Below are 25,475 nucleotides of genomic sequence, written 5' to 3'. Positions count from 1 at the left end.
ATTAGCTTTTGTTTGGCATGCAGCTTTGTTTTGGTTTGCAGATTATTTTCCAGTTAACGAATTGAACATTTGCAGATTGAAAATATACACTTCTGTCTTGGTGGGATGATGAACAGGTTATCCTAACTGTTTAATATTTACTGATAATCTTAGAAATGTTGTTTGTTCAAGTCTTAATGGAAGAAAAATATGGATAGCATTGAAAGAATGAGTGTTGCCAAGCATCACTATTCTGTCTTTGATGACTTTGATCCATTTGGTAAGTCATCAAAGATGTAAGAGAAAATAAATCTACCCTTTCATGACCGTCATCTTTATAGAGTCTGAAATAACACATAGGGTAATTTTCCTACTTATTCTAAACCTAAGTGCTTTTCTGTGGATCTTGCAGTATGATTTTTTTTAATCATACAGCTTATACTTTCAGTTGATAGCTCTCATCTTTTATGGGAGAACTTGCTGAAGTTGAGTAATTAAAGTTATTCTTTACTTCTCTTGTTTACTGGGGATGACTTAGCTAAACCATAAAAACAATAAGGATTGTACTTTGAATGTTTTTCTGCATATGGTGCTCCTAACAAGTAATTCCTTAATGGCATATACAAAAAAAAAAAAATCTAGAAGGGAATCTGACGCTTGAGTTGTTCCTTTTTCTGCATCCTCAGCTTCGCCAAGCTGAAGTGATACGTGGTAGAGCCTTCACTTAGAAAATATATTTATATATCATAAGGTGCTTGTGTATCATAGCATTGCAAAAAGCTTTTGTCTCCTTTTGCTTTTAAAATCTGATTTTAAATCCATTATTGCCATAAAAAGTGCTCAATCTTTTGCAAGTATCTTATCCTCCTGTTTGCATGCTCTATGTCTTTACCTTCTTGTCTTATACAGGATGAGACCAGGATGAAATGAGCCATCACCTCATATAGACAGTACAGTAATTCTCTGGGGTGGGCTGTGATAAGAAAATGGGTGAATAAATAAATTCATAATTTTTAAAAATAAATATCTAAGGACAGTGGCCTTTACTGTAAAGCAGCTTTCTGAGAGCCCAGATTTCTACCTGTGGTATTTTCATCCCAGCACTCAAGGTAGACCAGCTGAAGGCTCTGTTTACTAGTCCTTGCAGACTAACAGCAAGATTTTGCTGTTCGTATCCCATATTGCCCAATCTGATAGCGCTCTGTTGCCCAGGATCTATCTGCTACTGTTATGTTGGTCTTTCTGTATGTGTGGAATGATTTAATAATGAATATATGCTTTCTTTTCGGTAATTGTGTTTACTTTATTGCAACGCATTCCACTTTGAACAAATCATTGAGACATCATACAATGTAAAGTTACAAGGCTTCCTTTCTCTGATGGCCTGTCTCCAAGGGAATACATCCCATCAGGGATGAGCAGAACTAGAGGGAATTGTTTGCTAATTGCCACCAGCATTTAGAAACAAACACAAGTCACAGGGCACTAGAGTGAATCCAACCCAAAGAACAATTAAAAAAGAAAAGTCTACATGATTGCTAAGGAGACAAAGACTGAATGGAACTTAAAGGCAATTAAAGACTTTATTTTCATTTTATTAATGAATAAATATTTAGAATATTTTTGTTTGTTCATGGGATCTATTTGTTAATATGGCTGGCACTTAAAAGTTCCTTAACCTGTTTTTGTGTGCATCTCAGTTTCTGTGAAATATGTATACTGACAGCTGTGTAACAATAGGGGAAGTAGAAATGACAGATTTGTAAGCACTGGTCAATTAAAAAAGTTTAAAAAATGTAGTTTTAGAATTATTGGACTAGGCTTCTCCGTAAATTGGAATTCAGTTCAGTTAATTGAATTCAATGGATCTATGGCAATTTACATAAAGTTATAATAAAAGCATGGTTATCTCCTCAAAAGGTGCAGTTTCAGAACATTATTTTTTTTAATGGAATAATATAATTTTTACTTTATAATAACTGAATGCAGAAATATATAATTGACATGCAAACAAAATTGAAACATGTATTCTAGTCTCCATTACAAAGAATTTGATATGCAATAAATCCCAGGCAACACACTGGTTATGCATATTGTATGGAAGCTAGATGCTGGTCCATTGCCCATCACTTTTGACAGTCTTAGTCCCAGTCTTTTCCTGTATCTCAAGGCTCTGGTTTACTGTAGTAAATAATTGCATTAAGGAAATACAGCTTTTGCTCAAGCCCTGGAAGTTGTTTCCATAAACACGGATGGCCCTGCTTCCACCAGCCACCAGGGAGGGGTTGGATGGAGCTTGGGATCTGCGTCCTTGGGCATCCACAGACTTGGGGTCAAGTGCTGCAGGTGTCCTCCAGGTATTGCCCTGCAGCAAATCTACTTCCTACTTTTCTGTAAATATTTCTCAGCATCCATTTGTTGTATGTGTTTGTGCAGTTATTACACTTCTAATACAGCGGTTTGTGCCATGGACTGTGTTTAGAAGGTTCAGTTGCAGTCTTTACTGATTCATAAGTGGCCATGGGGAAGGAATCTGTTTACTTAATAATAAATGTGGAAATTACATGCTTGTTACATTGACCTTAGGAGCTACTGGATTTGATGCTTAAATAAAACATGTATAAAGCAATAAACCTGCAGTAGATACAGGAGAAAGATGTAGCTACATAGCTGCCCTTACAGAAATTTAAAAAAAAAAAAAAAAAGAGAAATCAATTATTGTAATGATACATGAAGGTATTTTCTGTTAGTGCCTTTGAGGGGGAGACTTCAGGAAGGCTGCTCCCCAAAAATTAACCCAGCAGAGAAGGGAAGGAGCTGGGCAGAGGGCAGCAGGGCGATGAGCCAGCGGGTGCAGCCTGGGCATGACGAATGGGCGGCAGAGCTGTGGCTCGGGCTTGCTGGCCTGCATCTCAGTCAATTTTAGGGGTTTCTATAACCATCTCGCCGTGGGCACAGCAGGCTATAGCCCTCGCTGCGGCCTGTGAGCAAGTACATGTGTTGTATGTGGTTGCTTTTTTTTCCCCCTCTGAATTTTAAAAGGTGGAGAGCAGCGGATGGGGCTGGCTCGCAGGGTGCAGCTGGCACCATGAGGCTGCTCCTTGGGGTCCCCAGGGACAGAGCTGTGAGGCTGTGTCCCTGCTGGTGCTGCGGAGCCCGGTTCAGCTGCGCTGCAGCAGGAGCGGGCGGCACGGCGGTGCGCTGCATGGTCCTGCCAGCACGGGCTGTCCTGGATGCGGCTCTGCCGGCTGCCTCCAGCCTCTGTCCTGCTGCTCACCGACAGATCAAACTGGTGAGACGGAGCAGTGCTCAGAGCTTGCTCTTTCCTTTGCCTTTTTTTTTTTTTTTCTTCCAAGCATATAATTGATTAATTAAAGCACGGTATCTGTTCTTTAGACCAAATGCTTTCTGTAAAAGTTAAAGATTTTGTTGCATAGGGTAGCGCTGTGTGGCCTCAGAGCCAAGAGTCAATAAAACTCTCTAAGAGCAAGCCTGAGCCATTCAGGCAGGTGTATCAGGGAGAAAAGTAGGACAAATTATTTAGTACAAGCAGAATTTTTGTCTGTTGCATGCTGTGCTAGGATGTAGAAATTACTTGTTGAGATAACAGCTGTTTGCTGCAGCCATCAGCTGTGTGATCTGCACGGAGCTGGGATGGAGGGTGTGGGAAAGCGAAGTATCTGATACCTTGCACTGGGCTTAAAACTTTTTGGTTTGTCTGTGGCTCATTGACAGAATGTCAGCAGCATAGATTTGCTTCATTTAAATGTTGAGAAGTGAATTAAGAGAAGCCTGCGCTTTGCTCAGGGAGACCTCACTGTGCTTTCTAGGAGGATTACAAAGACTGAAATTAGAGTTGCATGAAAAATTAGCTATTTGCTTTTGGTCTTGCAAATACTTACTATCACTGTAAACTCGGAGCGACTTAAATTCCTTATAAAGATGCGGTAAGCTAATGCTGTGCAGAAGGAGTTGGCACTGCACTTCTGCAGTGGCTGAGGGCTGGGCTGTTCCCATCTGCTTACTTCATATTTGCACTGATCCTCACCTCGCTCTGCCAAAGTATGTTTAGCCAAGAGCAGGAGTCAATAATACCTCGAATACTAACCTCACATTTGGGTACTGCTGTGATTTTTGCAAGGCCAAGCGGTTTCTGAGTCATAGTGACATTTTAGATTGATAGCAGCCTGTATCCAGGTGTATGGATTTGAGGGCACGGCAGCATGTTAGGAAATGCCGCTCTAGTTGTATATACTTTTGTAGCACACTGGTTTAAATATGCTGTCCTTGGACTTTGCTTTTTTTCGGGTTAGAGCTCAAAGCCCAGGAGTGCTCTGAAGTCACAAAGAACTGCTGTTATTTGAGGGCCAGAGCAGGTGCAGGAGTCGCATGTTCTGTGGTGCGGGTGGTACGTACAAAAAAACAACTACCTTCTTTTTTCCTGAATAAGCAAAAAGTCCCAAAGCAGAGAAAACCACAGGCTGTGAAGTATGGAAGTGTCTCACTAGCGAGGACAGAGGATATTCTCGTTAGGTTTGTCGGAGGAGAACAGCATAGGAAAAAAGCAGCAATAGTGGATTACCCATGTACTCGGGGTATTTCTGCAGCCAAGGAGTAAAAGGGAGAAGAATAATACAAGTGTAACATACGGCAAGAAGAGATGATGAAATATCAGTGCATATTAGGTCCATACCCCAAGGAATTAGCATCTTACCCTTCAAAGGTACGCTGGGGTTTCATTATGAATCTTCCTGCTTTCATGGGAAAATGTAAGCTCGAATTAAGCATGTGCAATAAGTATGTTTAGGTTTCTTGTTTTCAGCATTTTCTCTTAATTGAAAGAAGAACTTGCCCTCATTTCAGAATAAAAGGCATCCCCGATGAGTGCCAGTTGTGAAAGGGCTGATGTGAACATTATGATGATAATGTATTTCCTTAGGAATGTTGTAATTTCAGCATTTCTGTAACGATTATAAGCAGATGCGGGGAAAAAAAAGTGTGGTACTGCTTCAACATGCATCACATTAGCAAAAGAAACAGCATACTTAGTAATGTGTCAGGCTTTGGAAAGTATGTACCTTTCCCTTTAACAGCACAAAAATAAACTCATGCAGAGGTCTTGCTTTTACGTTATAAATTTCTCATCTTGATAGTGAAATGACCCTATTGCCAAGCTTATCTAGCAGAATTACTTGTATCATTTTGCCACTATAAATAGTTTGAGTTCTGAATACTCTTTTTTTCTATCCATCACTTCACCTTGCTTTACTTTCAACAGGGAATCCAAGTTGGTTTTGATGCTAGAATGAGCTATGGGGTAATATCTCCTCCCTTCCTGGTTAGCTAAAGAACAAAAATAATGAATTGTTGTAGCCTTGTGCTGTTGTGTGTGGAGGAAAAAGTTTAAAGATGATTGAAAACCTTGGAGTAAAGCAGTTGCAACCCCCTTGTGAAACAGCCTGGCTTTATTGAAAACACCAGTTGAATCCCTCGACAGTGCTCCGTGTGCTGGGCACATGGTGGCTCACGAAGCTCTTAGCAAACCCAGCACGTACAAGCACATTTGAAAGCCAGTTTGGATTGGATCTGAAACTGCATAAAAGTGTGCTAGGGACAATGAGGAATTGGGAGAGAAACCCGGTGACAGCAGTGCTGTTAGCAACAAGGCCACAACTGCTCTTGCTGGCAGCATGGCAAGATCCAGCGAAGGAGTGGCTTGTCTGCTCTTACATAGAGCGAGACATCAAATTAGGCAAAGTATGGAAATGTGAGTGCGATGTAGGCACACGGCTCCTTTTTCCTGAAAGAAAATGCTTTTCCAGGCCTGGAGTTCAGTGAATGCTTCAGCATTCATTGCGTAAAGCTCTGCCGTCTCCAGTGAGCGATCACACGTCTCTGATGCCTGGTGTGGGGTTCGTCGTGCTGGTCCTCTTCTTCTACAGGTGCAGAAATTGAAAAGGGGAGAGAGTTGGGTGGGAGCACCCAGCAGGTGGAATAAAGTGTGAAATGATCGGTTTTGTACTCAAAAGTAAAGTAAAAATGATTTAACAAGAGATTTCTTTAAAGAATGCACTGAGTAATCACTGGTACTCTTGAGTTACTGGAGAGTAATAGGGAAGCAGTGTTTTCTGTATGCTTTAAAGGCTTTATTGCACATCATTTGAATCTTTTACTGTCCAGCGACAGATATCGTTTCAAGTTTTCTTTGCTTTAGTTTACTTTTGATGTCACTTCTGATTAAGCTTATATGGAATAACGTTGAACCATGAAATAGTTAAATTTTTATGAGCTGAATGAAAGTCCTATTGCTTTTGGGTTTCAAAGTATCAATAAATGAGCTGAAGGAGTCAGCTAAGAGAAAGCACTGATGCGAGATCTGCCCTATTTTACTGCAGTCTTTTTCCCTAAGAAATGTATATCCGTGTTAAAGCAAAGCATACCTTCAGCTACCCGGGCTCTGCTGTGCGGAGTGTGGAGGTGACAGGGATCTTTGATTTCTGTAAGCTGTTAATTCCTTAGCTGCAATTTTATGTATTGACTTCGACATCATACATTTGGCTTTGAACCAATGAATCAGAGGATTTTTGAATGTTCAGCTCAATGCTGCTTAGTTAATAGTTCTGATGGCGCACCAGACAGCTTTATTGTATGGTAGGAGGCAAGCTGTAAATCACAGGTAAGCCCTGCCTGTATTTATTGCACAGAAAGCCTTTGTTAGAGCTCTGTTTCACTACAATTAAAAGATACGTATTCTCAAGGAACCTATAAAGTAGTTTTGCCTATAAAGCCATGGGCTGCACCAGTATCAGCCTGGTTTTGGGTAGGGAAAACCAGTGATTTAATGTTGAGAGGATAGCGTCAGAAGGATACCGAAGAAATAAAGAATGTCTTATGGCAAGGTATAAAATGCAGTGTTGTAGACTTTAAAGGAGATGGCAGAATTTACAGAAGCTGACTAGCCCAGGCAGTTGGCAAACGGACTAAAGAAGACAAATTTAAGGCTTGCCAGAAGGAAACGCTATATTGGGGGAATGAAATTCAAGTGCTCTGCAAAAGAAATGTAAATAAGGCAGTAGACATTTAAGAGGACTGTGGTCAAATGAAACAGAGAAACAGCTTCATGCTGAGGAGGGAAGATGTGCTGAACGTGGAAAAATATCAAGTGTAAGACCACGGGGAGGAATTTGGGAACAGCTGTCACATGCACCGGTAAGTTACTGTATGAATGATTATGGAACTTGAGTAGTTCATAGCACGAAGAGAGATTTAAAAGTCGCATTTAGCTGCTGTTGATGCCTAAGCATGTTAATAAAATCTCTGCATAAGCTAAAAAAAAAAAAAAAAAAAGTGTTTTGTAGTAAGTGGCAATGTTCAGCCTAGAAGGGTACTAGGATGGTACTGATCTTTGCTTTTTTTTCTGTGGAGTTACTTGCTTGGTAGATTTCAGTAAATGACATGAAATTACATACACAAAGTAGGTTTGGCATGGCAACTTACCATTATGGCTATAAGGGAAAAGTGGGGTCCTAACAAATGAGGACATTTCTGTGCACAGATCATGACTGCATGGCCATAGGTAGGTAGATGTGTTGAGCGGAGACCTTTCTTTGCACCACACCTTAGGCTTCAGTCTCCCAGCTGAGGAATTGGAGCCCAATCAGTGTCTCAGTGTTGCAGGTAGTTAACAAAATGTCTCTGGTTGCTGTATGCAAGGTAAGCAATACTAAGCAAGGCTACTAGTTAGCTGTAGTGATGATAAAACTATTCCCTTTCAGATCTTCTGGACTATGAGATACTAGTCAATAACTAAATTTGAGTGGATGCGTCAGATGTTGCATTTGTGATAGCAGGTGTTATAAAACTTGGTTTTCTGCAGTTTTCATCTTTATGGGCTATAGTGTGAAATATGGGATGAAGCTAATACACAGACCTAGATTTCTACCTGGAACATTGACTTGAGACTGTCTGATGTAGTCACCTGCAAGTTGTTTGTGGGACAGAACTGGTCCAATGTGTGAAAGACTGGATAAAGCCTACAAAGAGTTTTCTAATTCTTTGTTCAAGTAAAATGGAGCAACTGCAGTTGCAGTTAATGCCAAGTCCCACAACTGTCTGGGGGCGTTCAGAAATGACATTGGAGGGAAGGCGACAGGAGAGTTGCTGAGCTGTGCAGAATCAGCAGCGTGCCTTGCACTGGTGCTAGGAATATTGCAGGGCTTTCCCTTTCATGCAAGATGTTGTCTTTAAGAGCATAGTACAAAGTAAGTCAAACGTACGGTATTCTGTATTCAGCTGCAATAATACTTTCTTGTGTGTTGAAAAAATGTTATGAATTGAGTTGAAAATGACATGAACTGTGGAGTTCAGGCACTATTGATTTTAAAAACACTGCAAGCGCAGTGTGTATATTTAAACATGCAAAGTTTCACGTATCTTCTTATCCTGACAAATGCAGTTTCTGGTTTACACACAAAGCTTCTATCCTTAGTTAAAAGGGCAGGAGACCTGGCTTCACCAATGAATCATGGTACCTTCATAATGATGAGTTTGTTGTAGGCCTTAAATTATGAAGTTCAGCATTTGGTCCAGTCATCCTCAAAGCGAAGGATTTGTTTCTAAAATGCTTGAGATGTTTTCAACACAATTTAGAAAAAAAGTTAATAAAATCAGGTTTGTGTTACAGAGCAAAAGGCTCCACACCATATTAGCTCTTCCACAGAAAGACATTTAGGCACAGCTGAGATTCCCGAGGACCTCAAGTCTCACCTGATTGTTTCAGGTACAGTTCCCTTTATAAGGCAGGTGCCTGGTTCGCCTCTCACTGATTTTATGAATAGTTCTCAAAATATCTCTATCTCTTGCAAGCAGGGCATGAGAACCTAATCAGGTTAGATGGCTGGTGATTTTCCCTGTGTATAAATTATGGATTTGAGGAGATTTGATGAAGCTGTGTATCTTTAGCTGTCTCCGTGTGTGCGGACTCACTATCTGCCCTCAAGAGAGGGATGATAGAGGGTCATTAAACCATAATGGTATTTACTGGAGTGGAAGCATCAGAGACAGCCGGGTGACCACATCCCAGACTAAAGAAACAGGAAATAATTTAAACCCTCTTCAGAGGCTGGGAAGTGTAAACACCACGTGAAGCAGCAGAGGAGGTAGGGTGTGCTGCAGATCTCAAACACAGCCAGGGAGGGAAAATAGCAAATACCTGGAGACCCTAAAAGAAAACTGGGGTGGCACAATGAAGTCATTCCTCCTCTGAGTCCTTCCAGCCCCCTATGGATCAGCAAGAACCGCAGGTAGGCTGCTGTTCCCCTGAGGAGAAATCAAAGGTACCAGGGGCAAACGAGTGGCAGAAGGAGTGACTGATGGGGCAGCTGAGGGCAGTGAGCATCCTCACTGCGCACAGCTCATCACAGGGAAGGGGATGGGTGGAATAAGAGAGGGCAGAAAGAATGAAAGCAAACCATCTGCCCCTTTCTGTGCTGATAACCACTAAGACTGGCCCTTCCCTCATGGCTTTCCATTGCCTGATCTACAGCATTTTCTCCTTTATGGTTACAGCTATGTCAGGGTTAACTTTTCCAGGCAAAGCTGAACTCTTGTGATCTAAATGAAGAATCAAGACAAAACATAATGAAATAGAGAAAATTATTTCCTTTTTTCCCAAAACTATTGTGTTCCCTATAGAGTTAGGTTCTCTGCCGGTGTTAATGTATTCCACTGAAAATAACAGAAATTGATTAGTTTATGTGTTGGGTTCCAGCCCGTGCTATTCAAGATGAAAATACGCTATATGGCTGTTTCTTAGTAGCCTAAAAGACTGCTGATAATACTAAATGTCTTCTCCTAGTATCAAATTGAGGTAACATTTTCAAGTTAAAGATCCATACATGAGGGTTAACAAGGGTTTTGCATTACCCAGACACACTAACAGTGATGCAGCCCTAAATATCAATTGATTTAGAATATCTTTTAACCTTACATCAATACTAGGGTTTAGTGTAATGCTCCCACAAGAAATCTACAGACTGATCTCTGTATTTGATATTAGGCACCGCTTAACTGCTGTTTATTTCAACGTGTTCCCTAGATATTACATGTGCTAAGCTATATATAAGCATAATGACATGTTCTTGTCACAAAATGACACGTAACATTTAAGGCAAGTCATCAAAATCACTATGAATTAATTTTGGCCCTGTCTAATTACTGCTTTTTATTGGCGATGACCATTCTTGGGAGACGCATGGAGAATCCATCCTGCCTGGGGATGGGTGAAAACGTTACTCTGGATCCTTGGGAGTGCCCAGAGGACAGGCAGGGGTGAGCAAGCACAGAGAGAAACCAGGAAAGAAAAAGTGACTTGAGCAGCCCTTTGATTTTGAAAAGAGGAGGTAGTTTGCAGTGAAAAATATTGATAAAGTAAATACTGCAAACGGTGTACGGCTAAGAGCCATGTGAGAGAGAGGTGCTGCAGAGCTGTGGAAGTCCCATGATAAATCGTCTTTGGCATGCAAGTTTGACCATTTCACCTGCACTCTGCTCACTAATCCGTCACATGCTGCCTGCCCTGTTCCAAGTCTGTGGACAGCTGGAAACATTTTTAATACTACATAGAAATAAAAAATAATCTATTTCCTCTATATATGCATATGATATTTCTTAGGAATGCATCAACAGGATGACAAGTAAATAAATTGTCTTAGCTGGAGACAGAAAAAAATATTTGGTCTTAAAATCTCAGGGTCGAGGTATATTTTCTTACATTCCATCATAGCTAAAGATATAATTTTTGTGAATTAAGTTTTTCATCAATTTGCTGAGTTATGCACACCTGAGTATAGATTTTCATTTTCCCAGGATGTCAAATTTAATGTGCTCTGTGTATTACAGCAGTTCAGCATCATGTAAGCAACATATATTAGCTATTTCCTTTCTCCAAAGTTTTGTACAGTTAAGTTTAATGAGTTGTTGGAGGCTGATGTTGAGAGAGGCAATAAGGAGATTTCCCATTTGTATTTAATCTGTTCAGCTAAAATTTTGGTTGTGAGGAATTTTGTGTTGCTGTTGAGGGTCGGTCTGAAACGGTGCAGAGCACAGCCTGCACGTCCTGCCCCTGCCATATGTGCAGCCCCATGCCCTCCGTGCCACGTTCCAGCCCTGGGGGCAGCAGAAAAGATGTCCTTCAAAGAGAAGTAAAGGGAAATGTGGCTGAAAAGCCCATCATAACCACTGGCTTCATGTTCCAAATGTTGATGTGTTTAGAAGTCATCTAGTCTTTATTATTCACTCTGTCCTCAGGCTGCAGTACACCCTTAGACTTACTGGAAGGGTCAGAAAAAAACTGCACTTTCCCACTTCATGGTGGAAACACAAAATTTTGGATTTCAAGTTGCTGCTACACAGACGTTCCATCTGGAACAGAACCTATATTCTCCTTGGCACCGTGTTTTTTGGGAGCTGACTGGGTGCTGCTAGGAGGATATCCCCCAAGAAAAGGCTTATTTTTCTTTCGCAGCTTTGCACATTTCTTTGCTGCAAGTGACGGCTGTGGGAAAGACATCTGCTTTTCCCCACTATCCCTGTATGATGCAAGTGCCTATCAGATGGGGAAAATTAAGTGGTTTTTGAGTTCAGTTACACTGTACAAAGCTAATGTTCTTTACATCCCACCGAATGTTTAGCCATTCTGAATTCTCCCTGCTTGTGCACCTCCTGTTCCCAGGCTACTTGGAGATTCCTCTCTAATAAAATTTGTCCCTAACAAATGCACTTGTGGTTCAGAAAATGAAATCAGCGGAATTGACTTTTTTTCTACGAGATTTGAGGGCACGTTTCGCACAGGAAATGGGTCAATACTCAAAATATTGCAGTAGAATAATCTGAGGTTGGGATTTTATTTCTTGGTTCAGAAGAAAGTTGTTTTTGCCACTCGGTTAGCTCTGCCCTGCCTTGCTGTTCTGCATCTGCAAGGCGACAACTTTTATTCTTTAAAGCCTGCCAATTTTGTGAATATTTTCCGTTATATGTGGCAAAGCTAATCAATATGATAATTTGAATTCCCAGCCAAGGGTGAAATTCTTATCATTTATCATATTTAAACTCATTCCATAGAAATGTAGGCCAAAGGAAGACACTAGAGGGAGAAGTGTTGCAATAACTTGCCTGGCTCATGCAGTCCTGTCCCAGCTGTGACGTGATTCCTTCCTGCAAGGAAGGAGTACTCTGTCAGGGAATATAGCTTGCTAGAGTTGTTAATGAGCACACATTAATGCTGTTTAATGATGTGAGCTTAGGAGATGGACCTGGCTCTTCTATTTTATAAGAGCATGCCAGTTGCTGGTTTTGTTGTTGTTGGAGTATATTTAAATACTTCTGCACTGATCGGAAGGTCAGCATTTTAGGTTAGCCACCTCTCCCCCAGTGCAAGTATGCCTAAGTATTTAATGCCACCATGAATTCAGTTCCTTTCCCCGTCTGGTACGTGCACTCTTTTGCAGTGAGTGCTGATGGCGAGCAGCACTGCGGGCAGCATCGCGCTTCGGTCCCCACTTGGAGCCAGCGCGCTCCTTGTCATGGCGCAAAACATCAGCATCGCTTCCATGCAGAAGATTTTCCTGGTGGTAGTCTCTGTAAAAGATTTAAACTGCAGCTCAGGAGTTGCCTGAATTTTTAAATATCCTCATTGAAATTATCCTCTGTGTGGATTTTTTTTAAATTGTTTTTCTGAACTTCTTAGCTGAATGTTTCTGTGAATGAAGATGTGAAAGCAACGCACAGTCGTGTTCATCATCATAAACACCAGTAATTTCCCATCTGAGTTTAAAAGCAGGCAGAGCTCAGTAGTATTAATTGCTCTTTGTACAGAGTTTAATATTCTTACAAGCCTTAAAAGTCTGAGGAGTGCTTGGCTTGAGAAGTTCTGCAGAAGTGAGCAGACAGAAGGCACAGACATAAACTGAGGGACATTTAAAAATAGTAACTTTATAAGCTGAAATTAAATATTTTTATATCTCCAAACTCAAAGCAATTCAGTCTTGTGATTAGCACTCAATAGCAGTGCCTGCTGTGCCTTTACTCCGATTTTTTCTCATGCATAGTGATTAAAAAAAAAAAAGAAATAGGATTTTTCCCGCTGTGTTTGAAACTATCAGCTCTGGTACTTTGCCTTCTGTCTCATATTTTCGGGGAAACTACAGCTTTCTTGCACTCATCCTTCCACTGTGGAGGCTAAAATCAGCATATGTGCATTGCTTATAACATCTCCGTGAGCCTGAGCTGTATCTTGGCTTATCTCCTGCCACCCGGTGTCTGGCTCACGTCGTGCCATTGAGCGAGTTCTCTTACAAGCATCGCTTTGAATGAAATATTTATCTTTCTCCTGTTTTATCTGCAACTTCTAGCTCACTTTGGGTATTTCATAGAGTTTCCCTTGGCAATATGGTTGTTGTAAAATACCGGGGAATGTAATGGTTGTGCCTTTAGCTGTTGCTTTAATTAAAGAAAAACGATTAAGGGCTCCTTGTTAAATTTTGGTGAAGGTTTATAACGTAAATAGTTTCTCACAAGTTATCCTATACATAGAACTGATGTAACTGACAAGGTCTGTGATGCAGGTATTTATCACATTGCAGTATTTCTTGTCCAGCACCATTTTTATTTCCACTGTGGTCTTATCCAAAGCCATTGGAGCTAATAGGCTCCTATTACATCAACGATCTGTAAGTCGGGCCGTAAAATGGGCTATTTCTGCTCTCTGGTTATAGCCACTTGTCATTGTTTTAACTGTCTTAACAGGAGATAAATTAACATACTACTGTTGTAACTGAAATTGTACAGTTTAAGTTTTATCGTGTGCACTAAATTCTTATCTAGCTATTCCAAAGATCACTTTAATTGTGTGGCAGAGGAGAGCCCTAATTAAACCTGGGTCTGTCCTCCTTGCTCAACCCACCCCTCTGAGCTGGCTCTTGCTGTTTTTGATGTCTCCCACTAGCTGTAGGGGTGGTTTTGCCTCTGGTGCTGTGGCTCTTCTGCTCTCTTGCACATCGACATCCCCAGGTCAACGGGGGACTGCTCGCCTCGCTGAGGCTTGCTAAGGGGCTATGACGCAGTGCCAGATGTCATTCTCCAGAAGGACTCCTTGAAGGACAGAACTGAAGCCATGCGTTAGGACTCTTGGTTGCAGGCCTGAAAACCAAAAGAACATCCCTGAGCTGTTACCCTTGTTTTTCATCCTGCTTTCAGTCCTGGTGTTATGGTAATATTCTGAAAAGGCTAAATAGGAAAAAAATTAAACAGTAGGCTGAGCTTTGAGGGATCTGTCTCTCCCTTCAGAAGTGATTCAGGGCAATGATTAAGATGACAATTAGCAAGATGGATTCCTAACTTCCAGTCTATGAAGCTAAAGTAGATCATATTTTTTCTCAGACATGTTTTTCATGTCTTTCTCAGTCTTAGTTTTCTAATTTCATACTCCTCCTTGGTTTTTTGAACTGTTTATTTTCAATTCAAGATGTGTTAAGAGAAGTTGTCCCAGAAACCCCTAAGAAGTTATGTCAAATATTGAGTGTATTAAATTTGCGTTGACAGATCCATCTATGCAAAACAAGAAGTGGAAGATATTGACTGCGGCTGGAAAAGAGTTGGCACGTAAAGATAAGGCGTAGATGAAGGTTGAAACGTTGACAATTAGTGCTTGAGGAGATATTAAAAGAGGGTTTAATAGGCAGTAAAAAGGAATGTTGTGACTGCAGCACTAGGATATACGGCTTATATTTAAATCAATAGATAGTTGGGACTATCTGCAAGCTGGCAAGAGATGAACTCTTGCCACCTCTTCAGAGAATAGGCTAAATTTGGTGTGAATTCATCCTGTTTTTCATACTGACTCCATCTGTGCAAGGTGGAAGAAGAATCTGCTGTTCAGGGAATGGCTTGAAAAAAGAGAAAAGCTTGAAAATCTCTACACTGGAGACATCTTCAGCGTCAAAAACTGTTGTGTATGCATTGAAACCTGGTCTCAACATCCCCCAGCCTTGCTTTTCTCATGGGTCCTCCCCTTGGTGCTGTGCTCTGTCCCCAGGCAAGGAACACAGCTGAGGACAGCTCCTCCAGGGCTGTTTGGTGGCTGGGGAAGGGGAAAGCAGCTCAGGAGAGGAGCCAGGAGCCAGCCCTGCTGCCGGCAGGCACAATCCCCAGCTCTTCTGCTGCGGTGTGAAGGCTGCACAGAGCCCTAAGCTGAGGATAACAGGAACACGCATTTCTGTCCATGTGTTTGAAGCTGTTATACATAAATCAATGCTCCAGTCAAGTTTGCAAACCTTATTTCCTTTCATCTGTTTCTTATGACAAGAAAACCAAGGGATTAATGTGATATCTCAATAAATCCTCATGCTACCATCCCGCCATTCCTGAAATGCCATGCAGCTCAGATCATTTGACATACTTATCCGCTGCGGAGATGGTTCTTGTTTTGTCTGGCCGTGGGGTTGCTTCCTCAGTAATTGATATTCCAGATTGAGAACAAAACCATGTGCAATGCCCCCTTCCTCTGTGTACCTCCGCCAGCTGCTCGCTGCTTCCCAGCTTGATAGCCTGTGGCTACGAGGGAGCATGCAGCCAGTCTTTTTTTTTTTTTTTTTTTCCTAGCTGCAGCCAATACTTAGTGCAAGGATGTCTTTAAACAAATACACTGCTTCTATGAAAAATAGCAGAGGCAGAAAAAGGCAGTAATATCACATAATCTGCATAGTCAATATAGTCAAATGCGAGCGTGTTTTCAGCCCTCTAATAGGGTATCATAAACATGCAGGGTTTTATGGCATTCAGCTGAAGAATAGCTCCCATAAATTACACGCAGTGCAATTTCGTTGTTTTCATTCTGAAGTTTATTTCCTTTTATGTTTAGTAATTAAATCAGAGCAAAAGGATTGTGTTATGGAGTGTACCAACTAACAGCAGCGATTACACGGAGGTGTCGTCGGAGTCACCTCGTGTTGCTTGGCTGGGCTGGGGCTGCCAGTGCCTGGGCCAGCTCTGGGGAGGGTCAGCTCGCCCGGCGGCCGAGCTCTGCTGCCCTCCCTTTACCTGATGTCAAGTCGCCCAGGGCTCAGTCACGGTTCTTGAATCTCTGCTTCCCGAGCTGCTCCCAGATGGTAGTGCCACCGCGGCGAATGGCTCCTTCCAGCCTTCAGTTGTCTTCTCTTGGATGCTTGGTTGGTTGGTTTGGGGGATTTGCTCTTACTTTATTTAGAAACAAACATATTTAGGTGTAAAAGCAGACTATTTGATAGCAAGATATCACAGACAAGGTTTTGACTCAGAAGCATCTTTAGATTTCAAAGGGAAATGGTGGCACCACCATTTATTTCTGCAGTAAGAAAAGCCCTAAAGGGCATGCAACAGGGGCGCTGTGCCTTTGCTGGACATCCTGCATGTGGTCCTGGCCTCACTGCTAGGAATACCCGCACTGGTACCAGGAGGAAAATTGGTTGGAATTCTAAATACACATATTTTTCTGTATTACCTCCTTGCATGGGTTCCTTAATTTCATACAAACAGCGAGCATTTGGCTTTGCACCATGAACTGTGCCTTCTTACGCAACCATGGTGAGAAATTGAACACTGAAAATAGGCTGCAGCCATGCTCTGATGGGAACCGCTGAGAGCAGCCCAAACACACAGGGCAGGGGCATCAGCACTGCGTTTGGAAACATGGAAATAAAATCACTGGGATTTGATATTGTAAAAAGCACCCCAGGCAATCAGGTGGGCGGCATGCCAGGCAAAGCACACCTCATTGTGTGTGCATGTCCAATGTGCTTGATTCCCCTCCTGGAAGTCCTACAGACCGAGGGTTTTTTAGTTTTTAAAATAAAATAGATTATTCTAGAAGCTCCAGAAGTCAAAAATAAGATGTCATTAAGATGCTGATTTTAGAAACATCATAGAAAGATCTCTTAATATTTTTACATTGTTTTTTATGTTCTAGACCAGATTACGCTCTCTTATAAAGTCTATTTTGAAGTGGACTCATTCAAAAGTGAACGATATGCTTGGATTTAACTTTGAATGTTACTTGTCTGTCTTTGTTCAGAGAGTGAACTGCCTTGATTCATTACCGCAGCGCAGTCACCTAGGGATAAAAAGATTTTCATTGTCAGGCGGAGTCCCCTGAGCCCTGTTTCTTCGGGGCAATGTTCTGTCTAGCTGAGGTAGTAATAAATTAACCCTTATTCCCTTGGGAAATTTATGATAAAAAGTCAGATGGAGGTGAACACCTCACTTGGCCTACCAGTGTATCTTTGTGGTGCTACATCCCGGAGCTGGGCAGCGCGTCCCTGTTCTCTGCTGGAAGCTGTGGAGGGACCAGGAGGAGGCTGTGCGGCGCTCAGGTCTGTCACCCACAGTCTTCTGCTATCAGCAACAAAAGCTGAATGTGTCATAGGCTTCGTACCACTTGTACTGATGTGGCCAGGAGAGATGAGCTGGACTTGCTGAATACAAAGCCAAGTTTCTTCTGCTCTTCAAGGTATAAAACCAAAGCGTTGCCATCCCTAAAGCTGGCATCCTATGCAGAGCTGCTTATTCATTCCTTGGGTGCAGAAGATAGCCATTCCTTTTGAACTTGTCAAATCCCGCATTGAAAATCTTACCCTGCATGAGGTCAGGAGGGGTTTTTAGGTCGGTGAGCTGTAAGGTCACTGAGTGAGGCGCTGTCCAGGAACGGTACTGCCTGTTCACCCACCTGGTGGGTGGTTTTGGTATATCACTTCCATGGAAAAGGCAGAACAATACAAAGTGACCCCTAATTAACACCAATAGCTTTAATTTAGGCTTGCCTTTAGTCACCCAGATCTCCTTAGCTTGAAGTGATTTGTGCTTACAAATGATTCAGGATTTACAGGGCAATGCGTGGGGGCAAGGGACAAATAGCAAGGGCTCTAAGAGCATCATGTGTGGTAGTTAGTAGGTAGTAATTAAAAGGCTTTAATTACTGACATTTTTTTCTTCAGTGGTGATTTGCACTCTGGTTGGCTGGAGCAGCAGGGGACGGAGGTGCTGTGCAGCTGGGAACACCAGCGTTGGGCATGGATCATTGCATCTGTAACGTTGCTGCTGCTCGTGCTAGGGGTGTACAGGAATGCTGCAGCACAGTAAAATGTTGAGAGTGTCTGAATTATTGTCTATTTTAGTATAATCCAGAGTTCCTAAACAACATGCAAGCTACGTTATGCATCTCTGCATAAGGACAGGAGGCATATAGCTTCTAAGAGTTTGTAAGGTAGCCGGTAGGAAAGCGGTGGTGGCAGTGATGGGTGTCTCTCTGCACCTTCTGCTGTGTGAGTGGGGAGGGCTTCCCTCTGCCCCATGCCTGGCAGAGCTGCCCAGCGGCCAGCTCCGTGGGGATACAGCATCAGCAGGAGTTGAGGAGCACTGATGTCCTGGCAAGGCAGCAGAAGCTGTATTTAAATGCTAGAGGTCACGATTCGCTGCAGTGGCCGATTACTGAGTTATTTCTTCAGTGATCTTTGCTAACGTGGTTAGCACTACGTTTACTGTCAGAGTCCAGTTGATGTAATCTGATTGCTGTGTACAAGCACCTGTGAGTGGCCTGGCTAGGTCTGGCAGGTGTTTGTATAACTGTACTGCTTCCCCATGCCTTGTCACCCTCCCCAGGTGACAGCTGAGCTTTGGCAGGCGCCTACCTGGGAGCTGAAGGCACAGCGCGCCCCGACGAGCCTGACAGATACAAACGACAGGAGTGAGTTGGGAACTTGCATCTGTTGAGGTGCTGTAGCTTCTGTGATAGAGTGAAATGAAATCTCTATCGCGTGAGTGGGAATGAATGCCCAAAGGAAGAAACAAAATGTAACAAGTGACATTGCTCTTCTCATTCTTTTTTTTTAGATAATTAATTTTTTGAAGCGTTTCATTCCCATTCATCATAAGCACGTCTCAGAAACATGGTGTGTGTGTCATTTGTTTTATCAGGCACAATGCGCCTATATATATTTCATAATATATGAATTGTGTATAAGCACAACTCCAGAAGGGATAATTTCAGCAAAGAAGCTTGAGATGGATCAGGATCTGACAGACGTGCTGTGACTCGAGGAGAGCTCGGTGAGAGATGCCACTGGCACGCTCCTGCTGCCCTTCATCTCCCCCAGACGTCCTTTTGAATTCCCTTTTCTTTTGTCGATGCAAAAGGGCCACTTTTGGAAGGCCAACATTAATCTCAGGACTCATAACAACAGCTCCCACAGCAGAAAAAAAATAGTGTCCTGAGTGCTGAAAAAAATCAGGGATGTGTACATGAAAAAAAGTCTTACTGTGAAGATTTGGACTTTTGCAGACACATCTTTAAGGTGCCTTCTATTTTGGGACACTCAATTTTGTAGGTCACTGGCTGTATCTGTTAAAGTGAGCCTGTGCCGTCTCCCGACGGTGACTTGGAGGAGTCAGAGGCTCGGGGCCCCTCTGCTGCCGATTGCTGTTGGTCGTGGAGCTCACTCACCGTGCAGCCAGCAGCATAGGGACTGGAATTCTCCCTTTCCCCTTCCAGATACTGGTGTCCCTGAAGGCAAAATACATACTGTGTCTGTCCTCAAGATCTACATCATTCATAAGTTTATCTTACAAATTATTAAGGAACATCAGCAATGGATATTCTGCACCCTGCTCAGCCCATTGCTGTGCTTGAGCTGGCCCTAACATTACCAAAATTCTTAAAGTCTAAACCTTAATCCCTTGTGCATATTGATTCTTGTTGCATCCCCTTTGCACATGAGAACATATTTTCTTCTATTTCCAGCGGTCTTTTACAGATTTTAGTACCATTAGCATTTTTCTCTTCAATATGTTTTATGCTAAGCAGCTCCATTCGCTTCCTATTTGCAGGATGTGTTTTGCAGACCTTCGTGCCTTTGTGGCATTCTCCTTTGCATGCTTCTGCTTGGGCAAACCTTCCTCACCAGGCAGCACCAAACCTGGGGGCAGTTCTGCCCGAGACCTGCCAGTGCTGGAGGTTTCCTACCTAACAGGGAGTTGCAGATGAGGAGGACCTGCACACCTGGTTCGTGCATCCCAGGCAGGGTTTCTACTGCTTTCACAGCCACGTGGCATCGTTCACAGGCATCCAGCCACGTGTGGGTCTGTGCAGAGCTGTCGCCTTGCTGCTTACCCCCTGGCATGTTTGTGCTATTTGACACAGCATCCTGCTTACCGCGGTGCGCAGCACTTGTCTCTTACCCAACTTCATCCTTCTGTCTCGGTCTGCAATTTGTCAAGATGAACGTGAATTGCATTCACATCCTCACAGGTATCTGTTTCATCTTTGTGGCACCAGCAGGCCGAATAAGCACACCCGTTTTCCATCCTTGCTATTAGCAAAAATGCTGGAAAACATGAAACCAAGGACAAGACACACTGCGAAAATGAGCTTCCAGTAATTACCCTCCAGCTATGACTTCTCAGTTATACGTGCCCTTCAGTAACTCCAGTGAACTCTAAACTCAAAATTTCCCATGATTAAATAGATGTGAGAATTCTCAGACCTGTGCTGAGAATAGGGCTGTGAGGATGAGCTCAAAGCACACGTGGACTTGCATGCAGGGGGGTCCGTGTACGTGTCTGTTTTTAAAAATAAGCAGATAATTCTGTCTGCTTAAATGAAGAGTTGTCAAAAAAAGCCTTATTCTCCTGCACTGCTGGGTCTGTGAAGCCAGGAAACTTATGCTGGGTGCTGGTGGGTTTGAAGGGAAGGAAATGGAAAACAGCATTTTGGTGTAGGTTCACTGATCAATTTTAATTCTGTTCATAGGACATGGAAAGCACAAAGCAAACACATCTTCAGCAGACATAGGTGCTATATGTTTTTATTAGAAGGAGGTATTTTTATTTCAGTGGGAAGGGTTGGCTGGTGAGTTTTTTATTTATTTATTTTGATCTCAGCTTTCTATGACTTCTACATTTTTTTTTTTTTTTTTTACTTGTGTAGACAAGATGAATTTGATGTTATATTCAGCCTTTGTGCTTGGGTCTTGCTGAGACTAGTCTCTTGAGACTTGACCAGCAATATGCATTCAGTGTGGGCGCTCTTGCACTCGTCTGAGTGTGCCCGTCTGCTTGGGCACTCCAGCACTTGGTGCTGCCGGGAAGCGGCATGGCCCGAGGCTCTGTCTGTCACCACAGCGGTCGGGGCAACCCATAGCTCTGCTCTCTCTTTTGCACCCAAGTCTCAAGATTATTTTTACAACACTATACTTCAGTTTTAAAAAATAAAAAATAAAATTAAAAAAAAAAAAAGGTAATCCTTTGGAAGTTTTTGCACCCTGAATCACGGGGCAGGCACTGCTGTACCTCCTGACAGCTCCCACGCTCGTGCTCAGAGTGGTTTGTGCTTACCTCTAGCTCTTCTTTGTTTAGGTGATTAAAAGATGCCTGTTGCTGTCTGTATGCGCAGCATGCTTCATTAACAGTGATTTATTTTGGAGTTTAGCAGGATTGGCACTGTGTAGCACACCGGTGTGCAGAAGGAAAACGTGAGATGATTGGTAAGGCTTCTTGCTGTTGCTGCAATGCTTAGGGGTCTGAGACATGTTTTGCAAATTTTCATTTGGATCATTATGGGAATTCGTTTAGTCCAAACTGGGCTTTTACACTTCTACTAAAGGCTACAAAAGAGTGAGGAAAGGGAGTTCCAGCCAAAAGGGCATTTTTCACATGTTGAATGAATGCATTCATATACCTTAGCCTTATTTTTTTTCTATTTTATTTTTTTCAAAAGTGCTAATCATTAAGAATCCACATGAAATTGCTGATAAAAAGCTATGCCCACTCAGAGGAGTTAACGACAAGTATTCCCACTGCATGCATCCATTTTTCCTCTCCCACCCAGTTACACTCAGAGCTCTTAGAGTCAACTTTCTTCGTCAAAATCCAATTACAAAGATGCCTTTCAAAAGAATTTGCAGTGGATACATTGTCAAAAGTAAAGTTAAAAAGACATCTGCACGTGTGTATTGGCATTATATTTTCTAATGGGATGCACTTCCAAACTGCAGCACCCCTATCTCATTTTCATCTTTTTAAAAAATAACTTGAACAGGGCTGAAACTACACACACTCCTGTCTGGAAATAAAATATTAAACTTTGCTAGTTTGCAGACCCATTCCAGGCACTTTAGAAGCAGAGCAACACCCCCTCCCCCCCCCCCCCAAGATTTTATAGTCAGAAAACATTTAGAAATGGGAAGGATCTGTTCAATTATATATCTTTTGTTCATGCACAAATGTTGCCTTTCCTGAAGTTGTTGCCATAAAAAAATCAACGTGTTTCAACAATTTTTACACAGCTCTGAACAATGGGCATACTGATATGAATAGCAGCTATGTTTACAGGAAAACATTTTTGAGATTGGAGTCATTCACATGTGAAATAAGGAACTATCATGAGAGACGAAAAAGCAACAGCATCTTGAATACCACCATATTTTAACCGTAGGAAAATATTTGTAATGGTAATCATCTAATTTCCTTTTCACTATTTTTATGATAGGACAGGCATCGTTTCTCTTCAGGAAACTTTCCATGGCATGCTATGTGTGTTATGAGATGTATCAGTAAAAGCCAGGGCTCTTGCTGGGGAATATTGGGCAGAGGCAGGGCTCCGTGCTGGTTTCCAGTTCTGCTCCTGGCAGGCTGCTCCTACCTCTGGGGAGCTGGTGCTCCTGCAGCCTCAACAGTAATCCTGTGGTAGCAATCCTGGGAATGACCAGAGGATGTGGTATTATTCCATATATTTAGAAAATTAAATATGCTAGAGCTTCTTCTAGGAATGTACTTTAATTGTTACAGGCTATATACTTTGGAAACTCCACGCACTTATAGCCATTAACGCTGATGGAGATGCCAATGGCTGTCCAGCTGCCATGGACAGGCAATTTGTTACTATCAGAGGCATTTGTTTCCGTTCAAATATCTGATTTTTTTTTGCTTCAAAGGGCATCAATGACCCTGTGATACTTGCTGGTTCTGTGGAGTATGTATTAAATAGCTGAATGATAGGGAAGACTTACAGGTTTTTCATTGGACTTGAGTATTAACTCTTCTGAGTACTAAAAATGTATATTTTTAACATAGCTTTTATTTTTGGCTGAAAGTAAGACCCAATGACTGCGTGAAATCATCATGGGAGGAAAGAAAGAGCCTGCTGGTTTTAATGTCCTTATAAGCTAACAACTAATTTACACTAATAATTTTGAAATGTCTTGTATTAGTTTTTAAAATGCTTAGAGAAGCATGATTTCCTGAGTAGAAGAAAAAAAATGAAAAAACTGTAAGTAGAAAAATTGTAAGCAGAATATTCCGGCCTTCTCCCGAAGGGCTGGTGGGCCAGGGGGAGCTCTGCTAAGAGAAGTTGCAGTAGGGAAGAGAAATGAGTTGAAGACTGAGAATTTTATTGAATCTATTGAAAAATAGGGAATAAAAGTGAGAAGGGAGTGTCAGGAAACTGCAAAGAGGACTGCCATCTCTGCGGCCCTCCCTTGAAGAGTGGTTCCTCATCTCCATCCTCAAAGCCCATGGAATAAACAGGGGCGTTTTGCTTGACTTTGGGCAGATCCAGGGATTTATATTGCAAGTGTTTTAACCAAGAGGCAGATATAATGCTTTTTTTCCCCCCACTGGCACTGTTTGCAGGCGGGAAGCTTGGTGCTGTTGCTATTAACCCCAGGGCGGAGGGGGTGCTGCGGCCCTCCTGTAGGCCGCCAGCTCGCGGGCAGGTCTGTGGCCGCTTGCTCCGGGTTCCTGGCAGTAGGTTAAGTTGATAAGTGCTGTGCCTCTTGTGTTTTTAATTAGGTATCAGTGGCTGTAAGTGATTGTTCTGTTTCAGTCCCACGTAGCTTATTGCAGTGAGGAGAGTAACCGTAAAGCATTGCACAGCAGTGTAATGAAGAGGAGCCTTATAAGTGACACGATGAGCTTATTGATGGTACTAATACGTGGTGAAACAAGAGCATGAAAGAATTTCAGCAGCTGCTGGTGAATATAGGATTTATCTCCCGTCTCACTTAAACCAGTGTAAAAGCGAGAGCTCCTTGCCTTTGGCAGAAATCTCTGGGTACGATTATATCCAACGGAATTTGGTGCGGAGAGGAAAGCCAGTGCTTGTCTGTGTATGCAGGCTCCGCAGTGGAAACAAATACATTTCTCGAGATCACTACAAACACAGAGAAACTGTTTAACTTTGTAAATCAATATAAAGGTCTATGATGACATTTTCCTACAAAAATTAATAATTAATGCTCTAATCACTCACTTAGGGTGTTATTAGTTTCCATTGATTAGGCCTTCCTGCTAACCCCAGCTAGCCTAATCAGTCTGCATGAGAACAGATAAATATATTCAATTAATCTCTACCCCCTTCAAAATTGCATCTTCAGATCAGAAGATAGATTCTTAGTCTTCTCAGTGCATCGAACCTGACTTCATTAGAAGAATCCTATCAATTTTACCTCACAAAAGCAAGTGGAGACCTCTAATGATGGCCCTTCACATGCTATTAGTCATGCAGTTCGTCTTGTAAGCACGAAGGCCCCTTAACTTTCAGCCCTCAGTGATATGAATAAATTATAACAATGTATGTCTGACTTGATATATTTATTTTTTAATATGTAAATTCCTATGCTGGAAAAGGGTGTTGTTTTTTTTTTTTTCATGAAAGGAGGCATTTTTTCACCCTGGGATTTCACTGGGGGAGATATACCGCAGTGATACACAGAGAGTGTCTTCAGATTGCCTGCTTGGAAACTTTAACTATGTACAAATTGTAATATAGACTGCAAGTAAAAGATTGTTTTTCACCTGGAAATGTTTGACAGGTTATTTTCCTTTTTTAAAAAAAAAAAAAAATATTTCCAGGGCAATGAGAATGGGAGTGAGAAGGGAAACACATCCCCCTCTCCCGAGCAGGGTGAGAACGCTTCCTAGAGAGCACTGCCTTGCAGAGATGATCTTTCACCCACGGAGGGCATTTGTTGAGAGAAGCAACAGTAATTCTCATGGCTTTTTTCTTAACCATAGTTTACAGAGTTAATGAATTACATGTAAGATTACCCCGGAAAGGCACTGAGCAAGTCTGCTGGTGAGAAAATGGAGAGACTGCAGAAATCTCACCACACCCTGGTGAAAGATGCAGATCCGGGGCTACATCATCATTCTGAGCTGGTGCCCAGCGTACCTAGAGCCTTGCTTTTGCAGATTTGGTTTCCTCTGCAAGTTTCTGTGCATCTCTCCTGACAATCATCTTCTCCTCTTCTTCAGATCAATGTAGTCTCTTTAGTCTTATTACTTCTCAGAATGATTTTAAATTTAATGTTTTAAAAACTTTCTTTTGGTTTTAAGATGCGACTTCTCTGAAAATAAAAGCAAACCTTCAACAAATGGAAGGAGCAGCAATCCTAAATCTTCTTATAATCTTTTTT

At 42.1% G+C, this 25,475-nt stretch overlaps 1 protein-coding gene across 2 annotated transcripts in view; it reads left to right on the top strand.

The window, feature by feature from the left end:
* Window positions 1–25,475, top strand: part of LOC118248144 (contactin-4) — a 305,713-nt gene that overhangs the window by 131,754 nt on the left and 148,484 nt on the right. The gene's annotated exons all lie outside the window — the stretch shown is intronic.

This window comes from Cygnus atratus, chromosome 10 (genome assembly GCF_013377495.2).
Source record: "Cygnus atratus isolate AKBS03 ecotype Queensland, Australia chromosome 10, CAtr_DNAZoo_HiC_assembly, whole genome shotgun sequence".
NCBI classification, from domain to species: domain Eukaryota; kingdom Metazoa; phylum Chordata; class Aves; order Anseriformes; family Anatidae; genus Cygnus; species Cygnus atratus.
Note: the sequence above shows the minus strand (reverse complement) of the source record. Positions and strands in the feature narration are given on the sequence as shown.